General features: G+C 34.4%; 1 long non-coding RNA gene across 1 annotated transcript in view; it reads left to right on the top strand.

The window, feature by feature from the left end:
* The window catches only part of LOC115290487, a 68417-nt gene extending 48175 nt beyond the window's left edge, over positions 1 to 20242 (top strand). The window contains exon 3 of the long non-coding RNA XR_003908141.1: positions 20146 to 20242. This is a non-coding gene — a long non-coding RNA (uncharacterized LOC115290487). The remainder of the gene's footprint in view (positions 1 to 20145) is intronic.
* Positions 20243 to 20863: the final 621 nt, after the last annotated feature.

Raw genomic sequence — 20863 nt, 5'->3', positions numbered from 1 at the left:
CAGAGCAGCTGCACCAGTTTACATTCCCACCAACAGGGTAGGAGGGTGCCCATCTCTCCACACCCTCGCCAGCATCCATAGTCTCTTGATTAGTTCATTTTAGCCACTCTGACTGGCGTGAGGTGGTACCTCAGTGTGGTTTTGATTTGTGTTTCCCTGATGATGAGTGATGTTGAGCATCGTTTCATGTGCCTGTAGGCCATCTGGATGTCCTCTTTGGAGAAGTGTCTGTTCATGTCTTCTGCTCATTTCTTCACTGGGTTATTTGTTTTGTGGGTGTGAAGTTTGGTGAGTTCCTTATAGATTTTGGATACTAGCCCTTTATCTGATATGTCATTTGCAACTATCTTTTCCCATTCTGTCGGTTGCCTATTAGTTTTCCTGATTGTTTCCTTTGTAGTGCAGAAGCTTTTTATCTTGATGAAGTCCCAAGAGTTCAGTTTTGTTTTCTTTTCCCTTGTCTTTGGTGATGTGTCAAGTAGGAAATTGCTGCGGTGGAGGTCTTGGAGGTTTTTTCCTACTTTCCCCTTGAGGGTTTTGATGGTTTCCTGTCTCACATTGAGGTCCTTCATCCATTTTGAGTTAATTTTTGTATATGGTGTAAGAAAGTGGTCTAGTTTCATTCTTCTGCATGTTGCTGTCCAGTTCTCCCAGCACCACCTGCTAAAGAGGCAGTCTTTTTTCCATCGCATACTCTTTCCTGGTTATTCAAAATTTAATGGGCCGTACATTTGTGGGCTCAGTTCTGGGTTCCCTATTCTATTCCATTGGTCTATGTGTCTGTTTTTGTGCCAATATCATACTGTCTTGATGGTGACAGCTTTGTAGTAGAGGCTAAAGTCTGGGATTGTGATGCCTCCCGTTTTGGTTTTCTTCTTCAATATAACTTTGGCTATTCGGGGTCTTTTGTGGTTCCATACGAATTTGAGGATAGTGTGTTCTAGCTTTGAGAAGAATGTTGGTGTAATTTTGATTGGGATTGCATTAAATATGTAGATTTCTTTGGGTAGTAATGACATTTTCACAATGTTTATTCTTCCGATCCATGAACAGGGAATGTTTTTCCATCTCTTGGTGTCTTCTTCAATCTCTTTCATAAGTTTTCTATAGTTTTCATCATATAGGTCTTTTACATCCTTGGTTAGGTTTACTCCTAGGTATTTGATGGTTTTTCGTGCAATCGTGAATGGGATCAGTTTCTTGATTTCTCTTTTGGCTGCTTCATTTTTGGTGTATAGGAATGCAACTGATTTCTGTACATTGATTTTGTTGCAGTGTATATTTTAAATGATGGATCTTATAGTTTGTGATTTCTAGTTCAATGAATTTGTTTTAAAATCTGTCAATAAATTTGTGAATAAAACAGAATTACTTCCATCCACCTTTCCACATAGATAAGGATAAAAGGAGCTGTTGGGTGTAAAAGCTGTAAAGTGTAAGCTGCTCTTTAATGTCAACAGTAACCTTAAAACCATATGACTAAAAATTCTGACTGCAATAGGGGTGCCTGAGTGGCTCAGTAGGTTAAGCGCCTACTCCTAGTATCAACTAAAATCATGACCTTGCCATTGTGAGCTAGAGCCCTGCATAGGGGCTTAGGCTGGTTGTGGAGCTTGCTTAAGATTTTCTCTCTCCCTCTGCCCCTCCCCCGCTCTCCAGCTCATGCCTTCTAAAATACATAATGGACTACTGTAGAAATTTATTTGTAAAAAAGCTAACTTCATGCATATTCATAACCCATAAACTTAAACATTAAAGACAGAACAATATTGTTTATAGAATAAAGAAGATAAACATAAGGATAAATAAAACTAACTCAGAAGTAATATATATATATATATATATATATAAAAGAACATAGACATAAATATAAATAAAACTAATTCAGAAGTTATATATATATATATATATATATATATATATATATATAATTTTTTTCTAAATGAGAAACTGGTATTTGATAGAGGAAATATAAAATAAGAAAGTCCAAAAGGAATAAAATAAATGAGAAGATTTTTAACAAGAAAGAATACTATGAAATGGCTAAAATGGTTACATCATTAAAAATGAGGGTACAGAGGGGAGCCTGGGTGGCTTACTTGGTTAAGCATCTGATTCTTGATTTCGGCTCAGGCCATAATCACCAGGTTAGTGAGTTGGAGTCCCACATTGGGCTCTTTGTTGAATGTGTGGAGCCTGTTTGGGATTCTCTCATTCCCTCTTTCTCTCTCTCCTTACCCCACTTGTGTGCTCTCTCTCTCTCTCAAAATGAATAAATAAACTTAAAAAATATTTTTAAAAATGAGTACACAGAAAGCTAAGTAAGCTTTAAAATAAAAATTGTATTAACTTAATTAATATAATATATGCTTAAGTAAGAAACAAGCTGTAGAATACTGACATAATGAATCACAGTGAATCATATATAATGAATCACTTGGGAATAGTTTCTATAAAGCCATCACGATGTGAAGTCTAAATATTGATCGCACAAATGTGATAATGCAATTTTATTGGGAAGACAGGGCAGAGCTGTATGCTTGCTTTAGGGTTGATATGTGAAGGATATGTAGAATTTTATCCCCTAACTACAAATAATTAGAAATTGCCTAAAACCGAAAGGTGAACAGATGTCAATATAAAACAGTATTTAAAGACCTGAGGATCAAAACCATTAAATCAAACAGCTAAAATAATCAAAGGGGCTTGCTTCTGGGTTGCAGGAAACATGGCTGAAAGGAAGCATTTGGCTTTAATAATTTTGGATGCATAGTTTTGATAAAACTGAAGAGAATAGTAAATAAAACTATCAGATTCAATATCTGTCAAATTTAACAGTGCGAAAATACCTCTAATTTTGTATTCTTCTGAATATTTGAAATATCATAATTTTCTAAAGATACTTTTATATTTTATGAAATGAGCAAATCTCCTTACTGTGTCCACTCTTTTTCACTTGTAATTAGAAATACATTCACAGATGGGCTTCCTTATAAAATAGAGAAAAGCATTACCTTCTTTTTTTCAAATTTATAATTTTCAAAAACCTTTTGGTCTTTAGAAGTAATATTAAAAATTCATTCCTAATCTACAAAAACTCCCTGTTTTTGTTTCTTTGGACTGTAGAGATCACCTTTCTAACATGTGATATCATGTTTAAATAACAGTTTAAAACCTAAGCTTTCTTCTGTTAATTCCGGCATATATATTCAACAAAGAAGAAATGAGTGCTTAATAGTCTTTTGAATCTGGGATCAAACAATATTTTTTCTGCATTTTGAATGAATTTTTAATTTTATGATGAACTTAGTTTAACTTTTTGATCCCATTAGTAGAAATGTAATCATAGTGTTTGTTAGTTCTTATTCATGTTCCACATATTTTTAGTAATTATGAACTCTGATTATAAATTATGTAAAGATATGATTCTGTTCAGTAGCTTCTAAATAATTATAAACAAATGTCTAAGTCTACCTTCACTGCATTTTGATGTCTTTACCAGTTGGTGGCCTAGATCCCAGCTTGATGCCAAAAAGATTATTTTTGTTGAAGAGTTTTTAATTTTTGCCAAAAGTCTGTCAAGGCAGATTGAAAAAGTGTCCTATTGTTTTTTCTTAAATTTGATTGCTACAATTAAGATACAATGAAGCTTTCCTGGTGTGCTTCCTGCATTCATGTGTGGAGGTACACTGAAAAAAGTTCATTTGTGTACTAACTATTTTGCAAAGTCAGGTGGAAACATCTTATTATCCTTCTTTGCCTAATTCTCTCATCAATAAAAAAAGGAAAAGGTGCATCATTTGTCTTTTCTCTTTAAAAGGAAAAAAAATTGATTGTAAAACAAAGCAAAATGTGTAACAGGCTATACTAATAATAAACCAAGCTGTTTAATCTCAATATCAATATTCATTAAAGTCTTATATTGCCTATCTGCAATCTAATTACTTGAGTATTTCATATACGACCTCTCTTTTTTTCCCTGATAATCGATCAGTGAATATGCTTCCATTTTGTAATGAAGACAATAGAAACTCTAGAAGTGAGTCTACCTCAGGCTTAAAAATTTAAATAAAGGGGAAAACTGAATTTAAAAAGCTCAAACGGAAGCCTTCTGGATGAGGAATGGCCCCCACCATTTCTGCTTCTCCTATGGCTCTGTTCCATTGATTATAATGTCCTTGGCGGTAGAGGTCACGTTAATTTTATCGCATCCAAGGATTCTAGGTGAAATATGTGGCACATGTGCAGGCTGCATGCTCGTTTGTCACATTATTACTTGCTGTCACTTTTGAAGGTAGGTGTCTTTTTGAAGAATGTGCCACAGCTAGAGGGTCATGTTATTTGCATAAAGCTCTGAAAGCTGTCTTTCCAGAGAGAATGCCTAGGATGTTGCTTCATTTTCTGTTTACAGAAAGCATATAGGCGACAGCTGTCAGAAGCCGATGCTGACTCTCTTGTACATGGATAGTTCTCAGAAAAAATTGCTTAACAACATATTAATGAATTGTAACTAAAAATTCCATTTACTGGTCTGCATGTTAATTTTACCGCTCCGAATAAAGTAGTTCTGGTCTGCTGTCAGCAGATATTTTTGCTTTATAATGTCAAAAGATGCCTATAAATTGAAGTGATTTATTGAAGCTTCTATTGCTTTTGGTTGATAACCAAATAATTTCCTTCCTTTACAGAATTAGAGGAAGAAGGATAGAACTGTATTTTTGAAGCTATTACAATGATTTTGCTAAAGATCTTAGGAAGGTTTTCAAAATAATGCAAGGGAAAATGTTATCATGGCAGTTAAAAATTATACTATTATGCACAGAGTATAAAAACTTAAAAAATAAGATAACGTTTTCTGATGGGTGAATAAAATAATGGATAAGATCAATATTTTTAAAAAGCTATGATTTTTAATATAATGCAACAATGAAATTATCCTAACCTACAGGAGCAAATAAAAACTCTCTCTTCTATGTAATGAGATTTTTTTAGCATAATTAAGAAAAGTATACAAACTGATATATAATTATATGCATAGCCATATGTTCAGATTCTCTTGATTAAAAACAAACAAATATATTCAATCAAAATAAGGAATATAAACAATATATTACTTCAAACATGTTACTTAGCTTATTATTTACTTTGGTGGAATAAGATAACTATACATTCTTTTCTATAATGTTCATCAAGATGGGTCTTTTACTTCCCCTTCAATCTGGATGGGCAAGTGGGCTGCTTTTACCAATACTGTGGGGCAGAAGTATTGGTTTTGCTGTTTCCAGCCTGGACCTTAGGGAATCTTATTTTCAACTTCCTCTCTCATAGAACACTTCCTAGATTGCTACATAAAAAGTTTAACTAGGCTGATACACCACATGGAGGGGCTCTGTGGATAATCCAGTCTTCCGTGCCTATGCATCAGGCATATGAACAAAGCCTTTTTGGACCCTTCAGCGCTACATAGTCACCAACTGAATACCCTTGATCACTTTATTAAAAGGCATAGAGCATATGGAGCAGAAAATTGCCTATCTGAACTTGGACTGAATCCCTGATCCACAGATCATCAGTATCATAAAATGATTGCTCTTTTAAGTCTCACATAACTCACAATAGTTAAATGAAACAACTGTGTGCATGTGCTTTAAATCAGAAGTACTGATCATTCTGAAGTGGATTTCAAGCACTGTTTCTCTTTATAAGCAAGACTGAAATGACTGTTAGAATTAAACAAAATATTCTTCATAATTTCCACAATCCCCAGTGAAGACAAGCTAAGTGTTGGACAAAGAGATGGTTGGAGAAAGGTTGGGTATTTTGCCATTTGGTAGCCAACCATTTATTAGCCACCTCAATAAAATGTGTTCAAGGGGCCTCTGGGTGGCTCAGTTGGTTAAGCAACCAAATTCAGCTCAGGTCCTGATCTCACAGTCTGTGAGTTTGAACCCCATGTCAGGCTCTGTGCGGAAAGTTCAGAGCCTGAAACCTGCTTCAGATTCTGTCTCCCTCTCTCTGTCCTTTCCCCACTCGCATTTTGTCTCTCTGTCTCTCTCAAAAATAAACATTAAAAATTAATAAAATAAAATGTGTTCAATAATTCACATCATATGTACATAAAAGAAGGTAACCTAATTGGAGTGTGTCCTCTTTCATTGACAATAACCTGATTGGTTTGAATAAAGCCAATATCTTGGTGATATAAAGGTAAAGTACATGGAGAAATAGAGAAAATGTATCAATCAGAACTTTGATTATACTGAATAATAGAAACCATAATTTTAAAAATTGCTCTTGAATCACATACAAACATGTTTTCTTTAAAAAATATGGATGTGGTAGAATATTCAGTGAAGCGGATTTTTATGTATGTTTCCTAATGAGAAAAACTTCAATCTAGATGTTGCCATCACTCCTTTTTCTGGTGGAGATGTATAGTTGTCTCAGAACATAGCCTCTAGAGGCAGATCACTAGTTTAAAAATTATCTTCTCATTTCTTACCTAAGTTAAACACAGCCCAGTCATTTTACTCTGAGCCACTACAAAATATGAATACAAATAACTTCTTCCTGATGTTTTGTCATGCAGATTAAATGTTACAGTTATTATAGATTCATTAGCACAGTACCTTGCAAATACATGTACTAACTACATATTAGCAATACTATGATGTAGTTTGAAATCATTGGAGAATTCCCTTTCATTATATATATTTTTTCTTTTATTTCTTGCCAAAGTCCAACTACCTCCTTACCCCTTGATAAGCAGATGCTGAAGCTTTATACAGATGCCAGGGGGCCTCTGTTTGAAATGAAAATGGCATCATAACCTTTTCAATATTTGAAAGTAATAGAGCATCAGCTGGCATGAAAGGAAACCAGAAGTCCTGAGGAAGTCCTTATTATTGAGCATGATATATGCACTGGTCACTCGGGCTTAATACTAGTCTCAGGCTGGATTAGCTGTAAGCAGAAGTAGCCACTTTCCTTCTGGTATAGATTTCTTTTTCCAGGGAAGAGATAAATTTTGGCTGCATAGGTAAATTACAGCACCATCTTAAATAGGAAGCAAAGAAAAATCTGCTTTTCTCCATATACACACACTGTCTGTCCATGCGCACACACACACACACACACACACACACACCTTAATCTGTCAGGTTGTGGAACTAAATGTGCTGAGGAACATATTCTTTCATGTGTATATCTATAGGGATTTTATGTGGATTCCATACTGTGTTGATAGATTTGTTAATCTGTACTCAGTTGACTGGTGTGCACCAGTTTGTGCTCTCCTGGAAAATAACAGATTAGTTCAGAAGCACATAGGGTAACTTAATACAAAGTATTTGAGCAGAAGGCATGCTATAACACGGTAATAATAAAGCTCATATAATTAGAATACATGAACATCGATGCACTTGACTGAAAGGTCACGTAGCAGATTGTGGGACTTCAAACTGACCACCTGGAAACCTAAAGCCTGCCTTTCGGATGCAGATTTCTACAGAAGAGAGTTTAAAAATGGCAAATATTTTGACAGTGTGAATGGTAATGGGGATAATTAAGGAAACTGTCTAGAAGATGCTTTTTCATTAAATCTTATTTAAGATATGAAGAACTCAATCGTTCATATCCCAGAATAGAAGATGATGAAGGTATTATGAGGGCCCTATACTATAACCTGCCTCCAGTTCCCAACATATATAAACCCTTGCAATATCACTCATGTGGAAGAAATGAGATAGTGAATTTTATTTGCTTTTTCTTTATCAAATCTCCAAATCTCACTATTTACAGTCATGACCTCTTCACACATCTCTGATCCTACAATCATCCATTTTCCAGCCATTTTCCTTTCAATATTTAGAAGACTATTGCTACTTAGGAAGAAAACAAAAATCCCCTTCCAAAAAATTCTATTAAGTTTCATGACAGGTTGATAATTTAAAAAAATTATCTGGCTATTTGAAAATGAGCAAGAGAAATACTTGTCAGCTCAGATGGAAAAAGGGAACCAAGCAGAAATTTAAAAAAGGGGGCCAATGATTTCTCGACCATATGATTAAAACACTTACCTGGTAGGTAACATATGGTGAGACTGCTTTGAAATATTAGTCCTTCTTACATTTTCTTTTAGATATTTTGACAAATACCCATATATGGTTCATCACATTCAACACCATATATGTGTGGAAAGAAAGTAGTATTGGCTAGTCATTGATATTTTAGACATATGTGCATGAAAATAAACCTTGTTACAATTATGTTTACCCACTACTGACCCGGAAGTAGAACTTTGTGACCCCACTTCCTACCAATTCCATGATATTTTATTCATCTAATGTGGGTAGTAATATTTCTCTAGACAGAAGATTGTCTATACTGCTTAACAGAACACATAATTTAGGGTGTTTGCACTTAAAAATAGTGACAATAATGTGGAGAAGTCAAAAAAGGTTGTTTTAACATATTAAGCCATGTGATATATTGAATGAAGATCCAACGAGCAACTCTCTGCATAAGTACCACATCTGTATAAATTAATCCTTTAGTTTTTAAAAATATTAAACTATAAATTAAAGAGTTTGAGATCTAAATAGCTATTGAAATTGTACTTTATATACATAAAAGAATCCCAGGTGAGGTTTATGAAATATCATTCTCTTTTCTACTTCAGTTTCTATTAACAGTGCCCTTGAATTCTTTGGAATGAATTTGCATTATCTATAAATATTTAATTCAAAAATATAATTATGATTTTCTCAGCAATTCTTTTTGTTACCATAGTAATATTTTAATGCTGAAAAACATTTCAAAAAAGCTTGGAATTTTCTACAATAGGCAGTATGGGATATAAAAATATGTTTCATAACTTATAAGTCTAAATGTTAGGTGACATAATTACTAGAATAAAATATAAATATCTTTGTTTTTTCAACTATTAACTAATTCTTTAGTAAAAATTATTTATCCTTTAGAGGACATGTGTCAATAGTAGCTATTTATATTAATATATATAACCTTATGTTGCAACTAATATATTTCAGAGTAACTGTATTGTCAAATTTTCATAATTGTTTTTCAACTAATAATTCTTTGTCAAATTAATATGGTACAGACTTTTACACAAAAATGGATTTAAATTAAGTACTTTAAGTTACTAGATTTAGCATAAAGATCTAATATTAACTATAAAGTAATTACATAAGTGGTGAGATTTTGTACAAATAAAATAACTAAGGTGAAAAAAGTGGTTAAAGTGTGGTAAAATTTTTTTCAAAAGATTTTGAGGTCTTGGATTTGTGACCTCGTGAGCTTAGAAGCCTAAGTCATCACACATTTTGGTGAAATGAATCTTGACTTCTTCAGTTGTCAATTTTGTCCCTCGGGTCTAGGCTCACAGTATCTAAAGAGTAGAAAAGTAAATGAATCTTCACTAAAGAATCGGTATATAAAAATATATTTTCTTACAAGTTTTTTATGTCTTTTATTTTTTTTTTATTTTTGAGAGAGAGAGAGAGAGAGAGAGAGAGAGTGTGGGGGAAGGGCAGAGAGAGAGGAGACAGAATCTGAAGCAGGTTCCAGGCTCTGAGCTGTCAGCACAGAGGCCGATGCAGGGCTCGAACCCACAAACGTGAGATCATGACCTGAGCAGAAGTCTGACGCTTAGCCAACTGAGCCACACAGGCATTCCAGTTTATAAAATATTTTGAGCAATGATTTACACAGATACACATACATATATACACAGGACCAAGCACATCTATTTATAACCAGAAGAAAGACTAAAGCGTTGTTAAAATATTAGTGCATCCCTTGATGTATGTAAAATAAAATGTATAGCCATTGGATTCCTGCTTTGAATACTTATTGTTTAGGCAGACTTGAATTTGGTTTTAAATTTCTGAGTTTTTGATCTCTTATTTGTAAAATAATCTTAACAGATTGTGACAGTCCATCCAGTAACTGTTCCTCTAATATTTTTACTGTATTTTTAATCTGTTTGCTAATCTAATTTTCTTTTATATCTGTAATGTAAACTTTCATGTGTGGAAAGAGAAAGGTGGAGAGCAGCCCTCTATTTAAGTGGTACTGTGTCAATGGAAACTCATACATGTGAGATCAAGTTCTACCTACGGACACATCCATAGTACACATAATCTATACCTATACCTCCTCTATCTCTATCTCTATCTCCATCTATATCTATATTTATATCTACTTATATATAACACATTTTTATAAGTGTGTTCATTAGTATACAAAGTAATTTTCTAAACTACTGTATTTCATAGCTAATTCACTCCACAATGTTTTATAACAAGTATCCACATTGTATGTACATAATCCAGGCAAAATGCAATGGAATATATATAAGAAAACAAAAAATATAAATGTAATATTTGTATCATAAATGCAAATTTTTTTTAAAAGTCAAACATATTAGGTCTTGAAGGAGCCTTGAAATATCCCTACAGGGTTAGGAGCACCTGAGTGGCTCAGTTGGTTAAGCATCTGACTCTGACTCTTGATTTCAGCTCAGGTCATGCTCTCACTGTTCACTTTCAACAGGGACCTGCTCCCTCTTCTTTCCGTGGAAAAATTCTCTCTCTCCTCTCTTCACCCCTCCCCCTGTTCGCACTCTCTCTCCTTCAAAATAAATAAATATTTACAAAAAGAAAAGAAAATCCATACAAGCTTATAGTCTCCCGATAGTAATTTTGATTAAGTTAAAAACCGATAATTTTTTAAAAACATAATCTTAAAATTAAATGTGTATTGTGAAAATCTCTTCTGCTAAGCAAGAAATCATCAGAAAATTACAAAATAACTAAAATGTCGGGTCAATTAAGACACCACAAAACCATCCCATGTGATAAAGTGTCAATTCTTTAAAATTTTAGTTATTTTTATCAGAAATTAAGAAAATATTTTTTAAAAATGGGTATGTATTTAACTCAAAAAGACTGAACAATAGAATGAAGCCATATAACAAGATGGAAAAAATGATAAAAATAAGAACAAAATCTTTGAAGATTGGAATAGAAAAATAATGGAGTAACTTAATAAAACATAAATATGATTCTTGGAAAATGATGAATAAATTAACAACTTTAGCCACATGAAACAAGAAAAATATTTTAAAAGTAACAAGATATAGAGGAACCATGATGGTTCAGTTGTTTGCCACTTGATTCCTGATTTTGGCTCAGGTCATGATCTCATCATCATGAGATAGAGCCCTATGTGGAGCTCCGGTCCGGGCATGGAGCTTGCGTAAGATTCTCTCTGTCTGACTCTCTCTGCCCTTCCCCTGCGCGCATATGCACGTATTCTCTCCCTCTGAAAATAAATAAGTAAACTTTAAATTAAAAAAGGTAACAAGGTATAGAAAGGAAAAATAAAACACTGAAAATCAGTAGATAGATGAAAAACAAAAGAAAACATGCAACAGTCATATATGAAAAACCTTTGGAAGCCAATATGAAATGGTACATATCTAGAAAAATTATAAAGTTGCAAAATTGAAGTAAGAGAAACTGTAAATTATCCAAAAAGAATTAAGGAAATTAAAGTGGAATCCAACATTTTTCACCAGTCAAAATTTCCTCAAGCTTTTTTCCCTTCAAATCTGCATCTTTGATTAACTTTTTACTGTCATTTCCTGACTTTTTTCCAAATCCCATTTTAAAACTGATGAATTCTTGTGTCACTGCTTATGCAGTATTGAAAGGGATTTCCATTTCTATGATTATAGCTTTTTGAAATTCATGCTATGAGTTTTCAGGAACACTTGTTTTGTCCCCATGTTCTGCTATTTTCCACTTGATTTTCAGTGTTTGTTAGCTCTTTGTACAGAAAAGACTATAACTCTTTTATGGACAATGGCTTCCTGGTCCCCTTGTCTCAGATTAATAGGCTTTAGAACTTTGAGTTAGGAAAATAGTTGATAGCTAATATTCTGTGCAGAAATATGATTAGCAAAGAGAGAAAATTAGAAACCACACTGTAATATAATAAAGGGCACTTGTGCTGATTCAGGCAGTGTTACTTGGCTACTGTTTAGAAAAGATAAAAATAATATATGCAAATTAGATGTAACTGGAATCAAATGAATTTAACAAATATAGGTTAAAGGACCCAATTCGGATTCAGTGTTTGGAAAATAAAATAAGTTTTCAGGAGGCAATATAACTTTGGAGACTTGGTTTAGATTTTTTTCCCAAAGTAACTTGGAATTGTAGAAAATGGAATTTCTTAAGAAGTATTCATTATCCTTTAGCCTGATATTAATTAAAATGATGAACAAAATTTGGAAATAAAATGTGCTTAAGATATAATTTTCTTGACTTTTATGTGGATTTTTAAAACTGGCAAAATTTTATTGCAAACAATTGCTTCTGCAAATTATTATATATTGAAACAGAAAAATATTAATTTTCTCCTTATATTACGTTAAAACATACATACATGAATGCATTTTTTTTGTTAGTGTAGTAAGTAATGGGAGACACATTGAAAAACTAAATGGTAATTATTTTATTGGACATTAGTAATCTCAAATATGTGTCAGTTTTTATAATTTTGATATCAATTTTGACCTGAAAAATGATGCTTATATGAAAACAATGTTATTGAAAATGTTATTTGTGAATGTTATTTATTTATTTATCAATAAAGTAAAAAGGACTGATATAATGATCTTTGATGAAATTTAGGTTAAAAAAATAATTTACAGGGGCACCTGGGTGACTCAGTCAGTTAAACATCGGACTCTTGGTTTCAGCTCAGGTCATGATCTCAACCAGTGTGAGATCAAGCTTTGCCCAGCATGGAGCCTGCTTAAGAGTCTCTCTCTACCTCTCTCTCTTCTCCTTCCCTGTTCCTTTTTTCTCACTCTCTCAAAAAAATTAGTTTATAGGCAGGTCAAGTGTTTGCTCTGTGCCTAGTAGTGCACCAATCCAGAATTTCCTGAATGTGGGGCCAGGGGAAAAATTACTTTTATATGCTGTACTCCATGTCTTCATTAAAATTGTGCTAACATTACAGAATTAGCTGTAGAAACATGTTTAACAAGGACTTATTATGTCAATATACTAGTCTATGAGAAAGCAAAATCATCAAGGGAAAAAATTATATGACTATTTTCCTACAAATGTATTTCTCAAAGATAAAACTCTGCAAAAAGTTCCTTAACAAAGAGAAGAGCTTGTCTGAGGCAAATTTGGACAAATTACTTTTCTTCCTCTCATTTGCTTCATCTTACCGTTACCTCTTCTAAACACCAAATAAAACCCTATATACATGCAGCCTGTCTTCCACTGCCGAGACAGATAAAATCTTACTTCATTTTCTTGGGCCAAATTAATACAGGGGCCACCTCCTCCCCTTCCATAGGTGATGCACCAGTCGAATTTACATGTGTTGTAGGCTAGAATTACAGTCCTGGTTCACATCACTATCTGATGTCCAGAAGAATATCTTTAAAAATGTGAAAACTTTTGAGTGATGGGCAAAACAGATAAAGGAGATTAAGAAGTATAAACTTCCAATTTAAAACAAAAAATGAAAATGTATTCTATCTTACACCACTCATTGGCTTTGCCATGGATCTGGCACATTATAGAAACTTAAGAGCTAATGAAAGGTAGTAAAAAGGAAAAAAGAGAAAAAAGAGATATACATAGTCTTCCATTTTGGGGGAATATTCCAAGACTAACATAACAAAACAAAATAAATCAATTTTACATTAAATTTTGACATATAACTACTCACATCTCCTAGTCATTTCACTAGTTATCTGAAATTACTTATTTGCTTATTTTTCAAAATCTAACTCATTTATTTTTTTTCCTTTTTGATTTTGAACAGCAACCTTTGCCTTATTATCATCTTCCTCAAAATTGAAGAATGAGCCCCCAGTGCATTCTCTTAGAAATACCCTTTCCCTTTTCCCTTAATGTCCAGCCTCATTACTAAACATAGCCTGAGATACTAGTTCCAAAAAAGAAGCCTTAATATTAACTGATTATTCACATCTCTTCTAGAAATCATCAAGACTAACCCCATCATGTCTTATATCTCTATTTATCTTGGTCCCTATAAGAAATGCAAGACTGGAACTACTCTTATCTGTATATAGTCCTGTATACTTTTTAATTTGGCCCAATGTTACATCCTACAAAGTTAATATTGAGACTTCCATTATCCTCCTGAATTCCATAAGCAGCAAAATGTCCTATATCCTTAATAAGTTTCTTATGTTCCTGCCACTTTATTTCTATTTGGGTTTCTCAACCTAAAAACCTGACTGTCACTTAACATTAGTGTGTTCTATGGGACCTCCATAAGTCCTCTGCTATTGTTTCTTTTCTCCCATACTTCACATATGGTAAAGCCTGGTGATGGAATAAGGGTCCTCCTTAATCTTTAGTGACATTTATTTTTTTAAATTTATTTATTTTGAGACAGAGAGATAGAGAGACAGAGAGAGAGCATGAGCAGGAGAGGGTCAGAGAGAGAGAATCCGAAGCAGGCTCCACACTGTCAGCGTGACTCAGGGCTCAAACTCCCGAACTGTGAGGTCAGGAACTGAACTGAAAATGAGTCAGCGTTCAACTGACTGAGCCACTCAGTCAGTAATGACCCTTTACTGACATTTCAGTTTATTTCTCCTGATTTCTAAACTCATCTACTCACTTTGAAGTACATGGTATGAAACTATTCTACCCCGAAGCCCAGTTATTTCTACCACTGCTAGTATTGAAGATTTTAAGATGTAGATCACATTTCTTCCCAACCATTAATTCCGCCATTGTTACTGAGATACCCACTCTCTATAGATGTTTTCATTTTTCATTTGATATCTTAATTTTTCATGTCCAAGATGTCTTTCCTTTAATTGCCTTATGTTTCCATCCATTCAGTGGTCCACTCAGATGGGTAAACAATAGAAGATTTTGACATCTGCAATCTCTTCAAAATTTCTGTGCCCAGTATCTGACGTTCAGAATACCACATCTTAACTTTCCAACTCACTCACTACAGAATCCCAGTTTAAAAATTTTGACTTCTTCCAGGGCTTCAAAGCCGTTGTCTTTACCATCTCTTCCCATCCCCCTCTCCTGTCACCCTTCATCCTACACCTCTCCACCCCTCTCATTTTCTTCTCTCACTAACCACTACTCTAATTACTCATTCAAATATATAGTCAAATAGCATATCCCTTGTTCTGTCAAATGTTTTAGGCAAAACACCAACAAAGTTTAAATTTCAAGTTCCTACTCTTTCTTTCTCTGATACCAAGTAGTTGGACAGGCTGGTGACAAACACTAAACTATGCTAATTTTAAATTTATTTCACAAGCCTCAGGTGCATCTCAGTGCTGACTGCCCATCATTTTACATTTCCTTAATCACTGTACTCTACTATTCTCCAATATTTCATACACGTTTCACTTCACTAAATCTTTAGTGCTCTTTCCTGGCATACGCTTTGAGCTGCTTGCTTGTTTCTCATTTTACTAAGGAAATAGAAGCAATCAGAAGAGAATGCCTTCTCTGGCAGTTTACTCCTACACCACTGGATATTCCTTTTCATATTCCCATCTTGAAATAGGGGGTTAGTTCTCACACTTCTCCATTCTATCTATAGTCACTTTCAAGCTGATATGATCTTTACTGATGTATTTAAATAGCATTTATACGGTGATGACTACAAAATTCAAATTTCCAGCTTTGAACATTTTTCTAAATCCCGGTTTCCACTGCCTATCAAATAATTCCATGCCTAATATTCCATTATTGTCAAGCAATTTGCATGCCTGATAAAATGAACATGTCCAGAGACAACTTTTTATTGCATTCCATACTTGCTCTGCCTCACCTACCTTTACTCCAATTTTTCCATCTCAGTTATTTTAATTCCATTCATCCAGGTCTCAGGCAAAACCCACAAAATTGGTATCTTTCTTATGTCTCTCACATCCATGCTTAGTCCATTGGGGAACTGCCTCACGTCTTCCTTTGATATCAAGATTCCAAGCTTTTCTCACTCCACCTTCACCAGACTAACCAAGTTAGTCCCAAGAACAATCATCTCTCCTCTGGATGTAGCCACCTTCCAAAAATTCTTCCTACCATAGATCTTTTCATACAGAAATCAGAGGAATCCTTCAAGTGTATCAAATCTTTCCAACATTTCTATCTTAGAATAAATTCCAAAATCCTTACCATGATTTGGAAGCTGATATCTGAGCTGATCCTACCTTATCTTCTGACTCACCCACCCACTCACTTTGTTCTAACTACTCTGTTCTGCTTTTTGTTGGTTTGTCTTTCCAGTTCTTGGAAGCAATCCTGGAAAGGTACCTACCTCAGTATTACTTTAAGACATCCAATCCCTATTATTTTCTTATAGAATGTTCTCACTCCAGATTTCTACTAGGCATATACCCTCACTCAGGTATATGCTCAGAGGTTCTTTACCTTACCAGAAATAATAGGAGGGGATATCTAAAAATATTCCGAATGTATAGTGACAAACAGAGCTTTACAATCTCTAGATGAAGAGATATATAATTTAAAATTATATATGAATTCCAAAGTGACTTTATCAATCATAATTATTCAATGACTAGCATTTTGTTTTCCTAAGAACTTTTCCCCAAACTTCCCACAATCATTGGGAAAGAGATTAAAGTAATCTTTAAAACAAAAACACACTTAACCTCATTTATTTGGGAGGGATAATTAATTATGTCTACAAAGTGGGTAAAATGTCAATGATGTCTCTAAAGAAAGGGGAAAAGCCTATTCAAAGCCTTCTGTCAGAGCATCACTCAGAATAATACTGTTGTCAATAGCAATTGGATAGGGCAATAAGTAGAGAATTATTTAGAAGTGTTTTTCTTGTCTATCTTCATAGGATTTGAATAATGATGTTGCATGTTTTTCAGAAAACCCCATCACAGTCTAATAAAGTATCTTGGCATAAAATAGTTTTCCTTTAAACCACTTAAATTTTTTTGACTTTTATTTTTCACTAGTTTATGTAGAATCCTTGCTCATTAATCCAGTCAACATACTATATCCCCATCAATAAACATCCAATATTTCAATTTTGATGATGTTTTGTGTATCTGCTAAGATCCCACATCCACTTCTTTCTCTTCTAATTGGAACATATAGTTCACTAATTGCTGTAATTGTCTGTTTGTATTAGGACTTTATTTTTCCAAAAGTCATTGACTTTCATACAAAAATCAAGGATAACAGTTGCTGATTGGAACTTTATCATTTAACACACTTGAGAATTACAGATATTTAACTACTTCAGGGAGGTAGAGCCTTTAGTTTAATGGTTCATATATAACTAGAAATTTTATTTTCCTGGGGTGCCTGGCTGGCTCAGTACATTACACATCTGACTTCTGATTTCGGCTCAGGTCATGATCTCACAATTGTGAGACTGAACCCCACATTGGGCCCTGTGCTGAGCATGGAACACACTTGGGATTCTGTCCCTCCCTCTCCCTCTGCCCTCCCTCACTTTCATCCTCTCTCTCTCCCTCAAAAAAATTTTTAAAAATATAAAAATTATTTTCTTATAAAAGCAAAAAAGATTTGGCTATTGTAGAAAGTGCCACTATGAACATTGAGGGGAAGGGGGAAAGAGAGTTGGGAAGAGAGAGGGCTGCAAAAGATGAGAGACTATTGAATACTGAAAAAGAAACTAAGGACTGACGGGGGAGGGGGCGAGAGGAAGGGAGGAGGTGATGATGGAGGAGGGCACTTGTAGGGAGAGCACTGGGTGTTATATGGAAACCAATTTGACAATAAACTATTAAAAAATAAAAGCAAAAAAGACTTTGAATTTTATTATATTTCTGATGGTTTGATTTTTTCATTATGAAAAAAGAGAAAAATAAAATTAAAGCACTTATGAAGGAATGCCAAGAGTAAGAAATCTATTGATGAGGAAAAATTAAATGTAACCCATTTTAAAATGGCTAGTTAGCTCTGTGGATCGTATAGAATCATTTAGAGTCAGTTTGGACTATTCATCTCAAGATAGCTCAGTAACCTTATCTAGAATGACACTGGATTTTCCAGTTTTTAAAATTGCTTCAAAGCACATATGATATTCTTAGGTTAAGTATTTGACTACTTGGGAGGCCAACTATGTGATGATGATGATGATGATGATGATGATGATGATGATGATGTAGATTCAGAGGTCTTTTTATGTCTACAATTAATTTACTATTTTTACCAATGCATTTCTTTTTGTTTTATTAAATGGAGGGTAGTGGAAGGAAATGTTGTGATTAGTTAATATATTTGTTCTGCAAAGGCAACTTCCAAATCTCAGTGGCTTCACAGTATGAGTGTAACAGTGTGTGTGTGTGTGTGTGTGTGTGTGTGTGTGTGTGTGATATCTACATGTGTATATGCATATATATTTTTTTCTAACTGATATCATAATTCACTGTCATTGAGAAACTCTATTTGGTAAATATTCTCCAAGTGTTGACCTAGGGACTCAGTCAACACCCAGCTCTTGACACTGCCCCAGTGAAGAGCTTACTGAAGAACACTTGAATATATAACAAGGTGTTTTTGTGGAACAAGTCTAGAGGTGACATGCATCAATTACAACCACACTGCATTAGACAAAACCTAATTTTAAGGCCCCAATTTAAGACAAGTGAGGCTGTGAAAAGTATTACTCCATGTGCCTGGAAAGATGAAATTGGAAAAGTAATCTAGCAAAGATTTTCCAAAGAACAGAAAAATGGTTAATGCTATTTTTATTACTATTCATTTACACCTTCATATCCAATAGTTGTAAACAGATAAATTCCATATTATTTTTATTTGGAAAAGAATTTTTCTGTTCCTATTATAGTTTAGGTAAAGACATAGTACAGTGAACTGGAAAAAATTTGCCTGGAACAAACAGATTAGATTAGAGAATAAGAAGATGTCTTTGCGTCTGGTTTGAATACAGTTTTGAGGAATCATGAAGGAATGCTGAGGCCACTTAGTCATCCATCACTTTAAGTGAAGAACTATACTATTGTTTCTAAATTATTTATATTTCTTCTTATGCTGATATTTTCCAGACTTTTTTTGTAGGAAAGATGTCGAAAATGCTAATTCAATTGCAGAGCCTTGCTAGTGTACCAGACAGAAAAAAATAAGTGAGTAGTTCCTTTGTTGCAGGCAACAGAACAATATGCATTAATTCAGGGCATATACCAGAGTAGTTAACAATTCAGTCTTTATGTGGGTGAAAGTTGTACAGCCATGTTATATGGGTTAAAGTCTACGTGTTAGCTGTATCAGACCAGGTCCCAGTAGGGAATAGAAATTGGGTAAATGCTAAAAACTGAATAAATAGGGTCAGAAGACAAACCTTTATAACTACTCTCTCCTAAGAGCATGGGAAAATATTGCTAAATAATGATTAAATAGCAAATATGCCTTGGAAATGAGATATTATTGTGGGTAGATCCACAGAGGCTCCCCATATGATCCAAATGTGGGGTCCTCCACTGGATGGAAAAACCAAATGTGGGGTGACTCAGTCAGGTGGAGGTCAGTAGTGTGGGTGGTGAAAGAATTCACCCAAGGCTGAACAAAAAAGGTTTATTGAACACAATGAAGGGAACAGTAGGGAGAACAATGATGGGCAGACTCTCTGCCAGGAGGCTGTGGTGGGGGCTGTAGTTTAAAGGGGGAAGGTAAGGAGATATGGGCACGTATGAAATTTTCCTTTTTAGACCCCTGTGTCTGCGTGTAAGTAACCCCTGGGTCAGCGAGGGCTTATGATATTTTGAAGTGGGTCATCTAATGGGCCTGTTTGTATTCAGTCAGGGGGTTGGGAGTCACTGTGAGTCTTCTACCTTGCTCAGGTTTCCAGTGCTCAAGTTGGTTGCCTAAAAGTGAATTATGTAGTCTTCTATTGACATTTATATACTTATCTCCCTCAGAACCATTATCTTACATATTAGGAAAATTCATCTTTTCACTTTCACTGCTCCTCCCAGCAGATTGTTTGTCTTCATTCCCCTCTCCTGAAGGGAGATTGGCTGGTATGCCAAGCACCATATATAAACTCTGAGCCTTATAATTTCAGGATTCCTCTCCTGTGGTGCAGTCCCACTGCATGAACAGGCAAATGTCTGGCTTTTATCATGTCACCCATGGAAAACTGAAGAAGAGAGAATTGAATCCAAGAAGCTCTGTGAGTAATAAACAGTCTAATCCAAAAATCTTGTCCCCTGTCAGAACCATTTATAAAGAGGTGGGAAATTAATCAGGGCTTAGGGAACAGATAATGACCCCAGAAAACTAACCCCTGTCCTGTAGAGGCAGAGAGAGTGGTCACTGTGAAACAAGAAAAGTAGCAGCTGAGAGTTAGGAGTTTGGGGATTTAAAATTATTATTTTAAAAATTATTATTTCTATTTCACTTTCTCCACTTTGATCTTTTTCATGTGTGTCCTTTTAACACATGCAAGTGGAAGCCAATGCATACACTGATGCAGTTAATCAAGTTTAGCCTTCCCAGGCATAGAGCATGGCAGAGAAGGAAAGAGTCAATCTGAAAGAGCAAATAGAATAAAGTAAAATTTCTCCTTAAAGATGTAATGCTTTATGTTTAAAATACTCTTTTCTTGAACACACAAACTTCCAACTATAAAGTATGGCTGAATTTCACTCTCTGAAATTCCCTGAACTAGATATTCTTCTGTTCTAAAATCTCATTCATATCCTGAGTACAACTGAACTGTCTTATCTATCTGCTAATCTTTCTTTTTGAAAACGTGTATTTATTGTTGAGAGAGGTGGAGT

This window comes from Suricata suricatta, chromosome 4 (assembly GCF_006229205.1).
Source record: "Suricata suricatta isolate VVHF042 chromosome 4, meerkat_22Aug2017_6uvM2_HiC, whole genome shotgun sequence".
Lineage (NCBI taxonomy): Eukaryota > Metazoa > Chordata > Mammalia > Carnivora > Herpestidae > Suricata > Suricata suricatta.
This window is presented reverse-complemented; position numbering and strand designations above follow the sequence as displayed.